This window comes from Lipotes vexillifer, unplaced genomic scaffold, assembly GCF_000442215.2.
Source record: "Lipotes vexillifer unplaced genomic scaffold, Lipotes_vexillifer_v1.1 scaffold109, whole genome shotgun sequence".
In the NCBI taxonomy this organism is placed as follows: Eukaryota; Metazoa; Chordata; class Mammalia; order Artiodactyla; family Lipotidae; genus Lipotes; species Lipotes vexillifer.
The window spans coordinates 2,710,409-2,718,412 of NW_006790015.1; positions in this window are offsets into that span (position 1 = coordinate 2,710,409).

Below are 8,004 nucleotides of genomic sequence, written 5' to 3' on the forward strand. Positions count from 1 at the left end.
AGTCCTAGGGATTTTAAGATTTTCATTATTTACCGTTGGAAAACTGAAGGCACTTAATTATTAAGCATTTTTTAAGGTTTGATAGAATTATTAAGTTTCGGTGATAGGTGTGGAAAGATTTCTCTCTGCTTTCTACACTGATAGGATCGATACTTCAAGTTCTCACATTTGATAAAACTTAGACCTCGAGATATCTGAGTTAGATAAGGGGGTATATAAATCAATGCTATTGAAGTCAACACTGAATGTGAAAGGTACGTAGAATTGCCATGCACTTCCACGGGGGTTTTGCAATCCTGGAGGAATCTTAAGGAAGTTATTCCAAAGACAATGTTTAGAATCTATAGTTGCTCTTACAATATATTATTCACATTGTAGCTAGTACATGATTACTACAGTTCAGAGGTTCTCCACCGGGAGGGTATCTGGGGATGTGTGTAGGTATTTTTGGTTGTCAAAGTGCTCGGAGGGACTGCTGGCATTGATTACGCAGGGCAGTGCTGCGTGGCCTTAATGGAAGGGACAGTCCTGCCCAAGAGTTCTCCAGCTCAAAATGCAGTGGTCCAATGTTGAGAGAGACTGCTAAAATCTCAGTTCTTTTCTTGTAACATCCCTTGATTTTAGTATAGTTTAATAAATCTAATTTTAAATATCATTTGAGAAGTCAGTGTCAGATTTGCAATGTTTTTGATTATTGTAAAATATTTTAGAGATATAATTTGACAGTGTTGTGGGTCAAGAGGGAGAAAGGAAAAAAAATGAGGGTGTGGTTTTTAGCAATTAGGATTAGAAGTGATAGGAGGATCTAAGCGTACAGGGTCGTTGTGAACCCTTAAACAAAGGTGTTAAGATCCTCTAGTCTGTGGAAAGAAATGATAGGTGCATTCCTATTTGGACAGAGAGGGAACAGACCGTGTAGAAAGTCAGAGAGAAGATTATTGATATCTGAATTATATTGTAACTTTTTTATTAAGAAAAAGATTCATTGAGATAAATGGAAGACTAAGATGTTTCCAGTACTTTAATATTTTAGTTATTCATTTTTAGATGTCACAGTATCTAAGTGGTTTGGTTTGTGCCTGTGAGCCAGCAACTACAAAACGGGAGGAAGAGGAAGGGAAGATGTTTTAAATAAAGAGGGAAAAACAGATGAAAAGCAGATGGAGAGAAGGACGCAGCATCTCAGAAAATGGCAGCTCCATTCTTCCATGTCCTTAGGATAAAAACCCTGGTGTCATCCTTCACTTCTTCTCTTTTTTTCATACATAGTATCGAATCTGGCAGCAAATCCTGGGGACTCTATTTTAAAAATAGATCCAGGATCCAGTGACTTCTCATATCTCCTCTGCTACCTGGGCCAAGGCACTATCATCTCTTGCCTATATTGGGGCATGAGCCTCCTAAGAGGTCGGCTTGCTTCCACCCTACCTCCTTACGGTCTCTTTTTAAATCTTAAGTCCCATTAGGTCACTTCTGCCACCTTAAGCCTCCCAGTGGCTTTCCATCTCTGGTTGGAAAAGCTATAGCCGTTCTGGTGAACAGCGCTTATTACCTTGCGAAGCCTGTGCTCAATTAAATCTGCCTCCCCTGTTCCCCTCTCCACCCTGTACCATCACCTCCTGCACTAGGCCTCTCATCTACTGTGTACGGTCTTATTCCCTTACGATGCTCCTCCGCCGTCCCTTCCTGACTCTCAGCTCTTCTCCTTCCAGCTTTTAGCAGATGTCCCTTCTCAGTGAGGCCTTCTCTGACCGCGCTGATGGATTCACAGGCAGTGAGATTCAGTTTATAATCCCTGTCTCCCTGTCTTTCCTCTCCATGTGCCTCTCTGTTTTTCTCTAAAGCACTTTCATTGTCTGACTTACTACACATTTTACTTGCTTATTTGTTTACTGTGGTCTCCTTCCTGAGAGGGCAGGGATCCGCGTGCTCACTGTTCAAAAGCAGAGCTTGGCACATAGTAGGTGCAAGGTAAGGCAAGAGTAAAAAGCTGGTGAAATACGGTTAAGAAACCATAGCAGAAACCAAAATTTTGATACTGTGGCGGAATTATCTTAACTTCCTCGAGTTTGTGTCGTTAGTTGAGAGACTAACCTTGTGAAAATTAACAGCTGATTTATTTGACGGTAGCACAGTGCCTGCTGGTCTTAGAAGAAGCTTCATAAATGATACCGATGATTCTTGTGAGAGGGAAAAGACAAACCAAGGGAAATGATAAAGCATCTTTCCAGAGATCTTTTTCATTAAAACATTTGCATTTTACTGCAGGTGTTTTCTCAAAGCGAACTCTTCGTGGCCATCGTTAGTAAATCCACCTCTGAAAGTTTAGTGAGAGGGCAGATTAAACCCCTGCCATTTCATTCACTTCTGGAGCCCTAAGGTGTCACACAAGGTCCTCCTGGTGGAACTGTACGGCTGTCAGTAGGCATTTGGTAGAGGGGGTCGGGCGTGCATGCCTCAGGGGCCACTAATCTCATCACTGTTTGACAAATACACATTTTAAACTTTGTAATGATTTCAAGTCTCATAGAAAAGGATGGATTATATTCAATAAAGGATGTATATACTAAGGAAGGACATGTTAAAATATGTGAGAAAGATGCTTAATGTTAAAATTTAAAGGAATGGACTTGATGGGTTAACCACCAGTTTTCTGAAATTGTATTCACTGAGTATTTACTTCATAAAAGTTTATATTTGTATAGCACTGAGCTCTCTAACAAATTCCAAGTTATCAAATACGTTCCCTGTGCCAGTTATGAATAAAAACTAGTTCAGGTGACCAGGCCCTAGCTTAAGTATAGTTCCTTTGTTAAAGGTGATCCAGGTGAGTGTGGTTAAAGAGCTCAAGGAAAAAAAAAAAACCCAGAACGATCCACATTAATGAAATGGGATGAAATGCCAAAGCACTATTCTTTAGGAGAGTGTGCAGGCTGTCTGCCCAGTGGCAGGTATATTCTCGGGCGAATAATGTCCCTGAATTATACTTTCCTTGGTTTATTAGCAGTTAGAACACGACGTTACAATGTGAGCAGAGTCTTGTGGGTCTAGGAAGAAAACATAAATATAGGTAAATTCGTGAAGAAATAGAATTATGCTTAATGATGTGTATGTATACATGCTGAAAACAATATTACAGTGGAAGTGCTACTCTCATGATTTTCATATATTATGAATGACATCAAATGACTCCTAAGAGAGAACGTTGCAGAAAGGACCATCTTCATAGGTTGTTATCTAGAGACAGGTATGTCATTTGCATTTCCAAGAAATGATTTTGTCGCTTTGTTACTATACTCTGAATAAATGGAAGAAAAATTTTAAAGGAATAAGTGTAGGTCTTTCCAAACAGCTTTTATTAAAACATTTGCATTTTACTTCAAAGTTTTCATTCTTTCCCTCAAAGAGAACTCTCCATGGAAATGTTAGTAAATCCACCTTTCTACTTCAGGAACTTGAAAAACAAAATAACTATAGGGGTCTAATTGTGTTTGTATTCAACACAGTATTGATATAAGTAAAAGAAGAACATTTACATTGCATAATAAGTTACTCAGCACTGCTTTGTGTTTCTGTTCACAAAGCTGATTTATTTCTTCTTAGGGATGATTCAGTTCCAAAGCAAAAATTTGATGTCATTCTGATGAGTCTGCTTTCAATTGTAGAGTACAATGAAGCCTCAGTAAAGAATAGGAAGACATCTATTTTACTGTAGATAATAAATCTGCAAAGTAAGTTCTCAGCATATATTGAAGTTGATCTGGCATGGAGTTGCTTTATGAATAGCCCTTTGAGCAAACTCTACAGTTCTGTATGTAGTTTTAAATCACTGTAAATTTGTAGGCAGGTACATATCACAATTGTCTGTTTTTCTTTTTAGGGCTCATGTAATCAAAGAAGTTTCTTTGTTGTGTGTATCTTTTCAGAACACAACAGGAATTGAAAATGAATCAGGTGAGTTTAAAAATAAGAATTTATACAAATACATTACCTAGATGTTAGACCAGTTCTTGATTTTTAAAAGATGGTAACACACACCTTCATTCCTCCCAGATTTTCCTTTCTGTTTCTTAATACCATTCATTAGTTCATCATTTTCATAGTGTGTGCTTGTTCGTGAAGTGGAGTGTGCATTGTTTTGGCGTGAGTTGGCTTTTCTGTGGAACCCTGAGTAGAGGACTCATTCTCAGGGACCTTAGTTCAGACTTTCTTTTGTTACCTTCCCTGCCACACTCTAGTGTTATTTTTTTGTTTTTCTTTTGAAGCTTATGAAGCTTTCATTTTTAGTACTTTTTATTTTGTAATAACCCATTGGTCGCACAGGGAAAATTGCAAGTTGTTTTTAGAGACCAAAACTGAATGGGAAACTTTAAGCTTTCTGTCCTTGAATAACCCGTTTAGAGGGCCTCCCGGGTGGCGCAGTGGTTGAGAGTCCGCCTGCCGATGCAGGGGACACGGGGTCCTGACCCGGTCCGGGAAGATCCCCCATGCCGCGGAGTGGCTGGGCCTGTGAGCCGTGGCCGCTGAGCCTGCGCGTCCGGAGCCTGTGCTCCGCAACGGGAGAGGCCACAACAGTGAGAGGCCCGCTTACCGCAAAAAAAAAAAAAAAAAAACCCAAAAAAAAAAAAAAAAAAACACCCAAAACAAAACAAAACAAAAACCTGTTTAGAATAAAAACAAGAGGGCAGATATTGAAATGTAAGATGTATTTCTCCTTACAGGAGGGTGTGGGATTACCTGGAGATTAAACAGTTCTGCTCTGGGTATTTCTGTAGCCTCAAGGGTGTTCTGATAAATAGAACCAGTTATGTAGATCTTATATGCTCTGAAGTAGGATTCTTATTTTCGGGTCTTAATATCATTTCACTTGCCGTTACAGAAATGTATGGATATCAGAAACATTCTCTTTTGAAATCTTTATAAAACTTTAAAAAAGAAATACGAAGGACAGAACTTAAAAGTGTGTAGTCTGTAATTTTTTGGTGTTTAGCTTAAAACTATCAGGCTTGAAAACATTTTGTACTCTCAATCAGCTGAAACTTCGGACACCTTTTTTACCATTTACAGGTGCGTCTAACTGGAGCTCACCACCTCCAACTTCATTAAGTGGCCAAGTTTAATAAATTGAGTCCTGTGTTGGGGTTGAGAGGTGTGAAGTTTTTGGAATGGATTCTTTTGATTTCTTTTCATTACTTTCTTTATCAAAAATTCGTTGATTTTAATGCAGAGGACTGTACATCATAAAAGATGAATCTGGCAAACACATGGGGCACATGGTTGCTATTATTTTAAAGCTTGCAGATTTACTGACATGCTTTTGAAGGCAAATTATTTTTGAAATGGTGAGATGGGGGAGGGAAAAGAGAACAGAATGGATTTTTCATAGTCACTGTCCTTCAAAGTTATGTGCGGATATATGTCGTAGGGTTCATTTATTTTCCTTTTTTAAGATTGAGTCTTAATGCTGACCTGGTCTCCCCATGGAAGTTGCTTTCCTACTGCCTCGGAGCTGTTGTTAGAGGAGTCTCGATTCTGGATTGGAATGATGGTGAATGCTTCCAAAGTGGAATCTAAATACTGGCATCACTTAGGTTGCATCACTCTTCAACAGCCATTTATTTCAGGTGGCTAACTGTGCTAAGCTAATCATATTTCATTTCGAGTGTATTTAGACCTGTTTGACGCCTCACACTTTCGCTTTAATATTCCATTTGTATCAAAAGGGACTTGTGTTTGAAGAAAGTCCACATGCCATTCAAAAGAGTCGTAGTAATAACCATTTCTTTTTTTGGCTCTCTTACGATTTGGTTTTGCTCTTGACGAGTTTTAATATCAGATCTACAGAGGACTGCCTCCGATACCAAATGCCAAATATCAGTGGGGAAGTGTCCTCTTAGGTTTCTAGTGGCTAGCACATTTTCTGATTTGGGTGTCATTTAAATGGTCTGGTAGTAGTGAAACTTCTATTTGGATTATAAAAGTTGTCCGCTTTTTATGAGTAAAATTTTCAGCATCGTTAGTTGTATTTTTATTATTTGAGGAGTATTAGTCCCATGATATTGAGACCTGATTACTGTAGCATGACATACAATCTATGAGTGTTTTTCAATAATTGTCCCAGTGATTTTTAAAAATTAAGAATTGTTTCAGGACACTTCATGTTTTTCCCTCTTGTATTTATTCTTATTTTCAGCCAGTGAAATTGAGCAGTAAGTGCTTGAAAAGCTTCAAAACAGCTACACAAAAATTCAGGTTATTAAAAAAATTTTAACTTGAACCAGATTGATTTTTAATTAAAATCTTGATGGTGAGTTTAGGGTTAGATTTTTCTCTCTAGGGACTGATCAGCATTGCTTTGGTTGAATTTTAGCCGTCAGATCTGTCTCTTATGATTGGTGTAGTTTCTAAGACAATAGCACAGAATCTTTCATTCATACGTGCCTGACAGTTGAGTTTTAGGGACCAAAGGATCCCAGGAGTGAGTGTACCATATTGTTTACAAGTGAGTCCTGTCGAAGAAACAGCAGAGTCCAAAGCCTCCTGGCATTTTAAACACTGACTGTGGAAGCAGCAGTTTGAACTGCTGTCTTATCAAATATGTTTCAAGTCGTTCCTGGTGTGGCTAGCCGGGCCCTCCCTCCACCCTCAGCCCTGGGCTCCACAGAGCTCCAGACCCACATGCTTTTTGTCCTTCATTCTCTTTCTGTCTGTTCTCAGCACTTACCCCTTTCTTCCTATCTCTTCTCTTTCTAATTTAGAATCCAGCCTTTGCAGCCACTGTATCTCCTCCCCTCACTCTCCATTTTCTTTTCTTTCCACTTTCAAGTCACAGATATCCTTTACGTGCTTCATTGTCATTCCGCACCCGTCCCTATTAACTTTGAGTTGTTCCACTATTCTTCTTATCTTTTCCTAGATTTATCTAGGAGAATCCAGAACTTTATAAATGGCTGTCTCGTGGACAGAGAGTTTAGAATGCTTTACTTTATAGAGCATCCAAGGTGAGCAAAGTTCCATGATGCACATATGCTCACAGTCCCTTAAAGTAGGTGTTCTAGGGTTTAATGCCGCTTGCTGCCTAGTGAGTGCTTGGCCAGGCACCGCGATGCGTATTACAGATATATTCTTTCAATTCAGTCTTTTGCAACCACTCTATGAAGAGTAGGTATCATAACTATTTTATGGATGAAGACATTAAGGCCAGAGGCCCGTGATCACTCAAACAGTAAGTGATAGAGCTCTGATTCACTCAGACTCAATCTGAATCTGATTCTGATTCAGGCCAGTCAGATTCCAAAGCCCAGGGGTTCTTGGTCACCATGCTATACTGCTGTACCGGTCAGGATAAGCTGTGTTATGCTGCACTTACAGATGGGCAGCTCCAAAATCTCAGGGTCTTACACAGCAACCATTTATTTCTTGTTCTTGCTGCACATCCAGTGTGGATCTGCTATTTTAGTTGCTTAAGAACCAAGGATGATGGAGGCTTTGTCTCAGTACTTGTTTCTTCTACTTCTGCTTAATTGGCTAGAGTTACTCCCATGGTTGCATTGAGCTTAAAACTCAAGTGGGGAAAGCAGTGCAAACCCATCAGGTGCTTGGGAGGAGAAGAGAACTATAATATTTAGGTGCAGCCCCAGTGATTCTTTTTTCCTGCTTTATTGAGATATAATTGACAGATAACATTGTGTGAGTTTAAGCCCTAATGGTTTAATACTGCTGTCTGGATTACTAACTTTTAAAGAATCTTTATATAACTCAAATTGTTACTAATATATGAAACTTTCTATCAGTATAGTAGTTTTATGACTGTAGCATGTCTGTATACTGATCCGTCATCTATGGCAGGGGTCCCCGGTCCCTGGGCGGCAGACCGGAATTGGGCCGCACGGCAGGAGGTGAGTGGTGGGCGAGTGAGCGAAGCTTCATCTGCGGCTACCCACCGCTCCCCATCGCTCCCCACCACTCCCCACCGCTCCGCATCACTCCCCACCGCTCCCCACC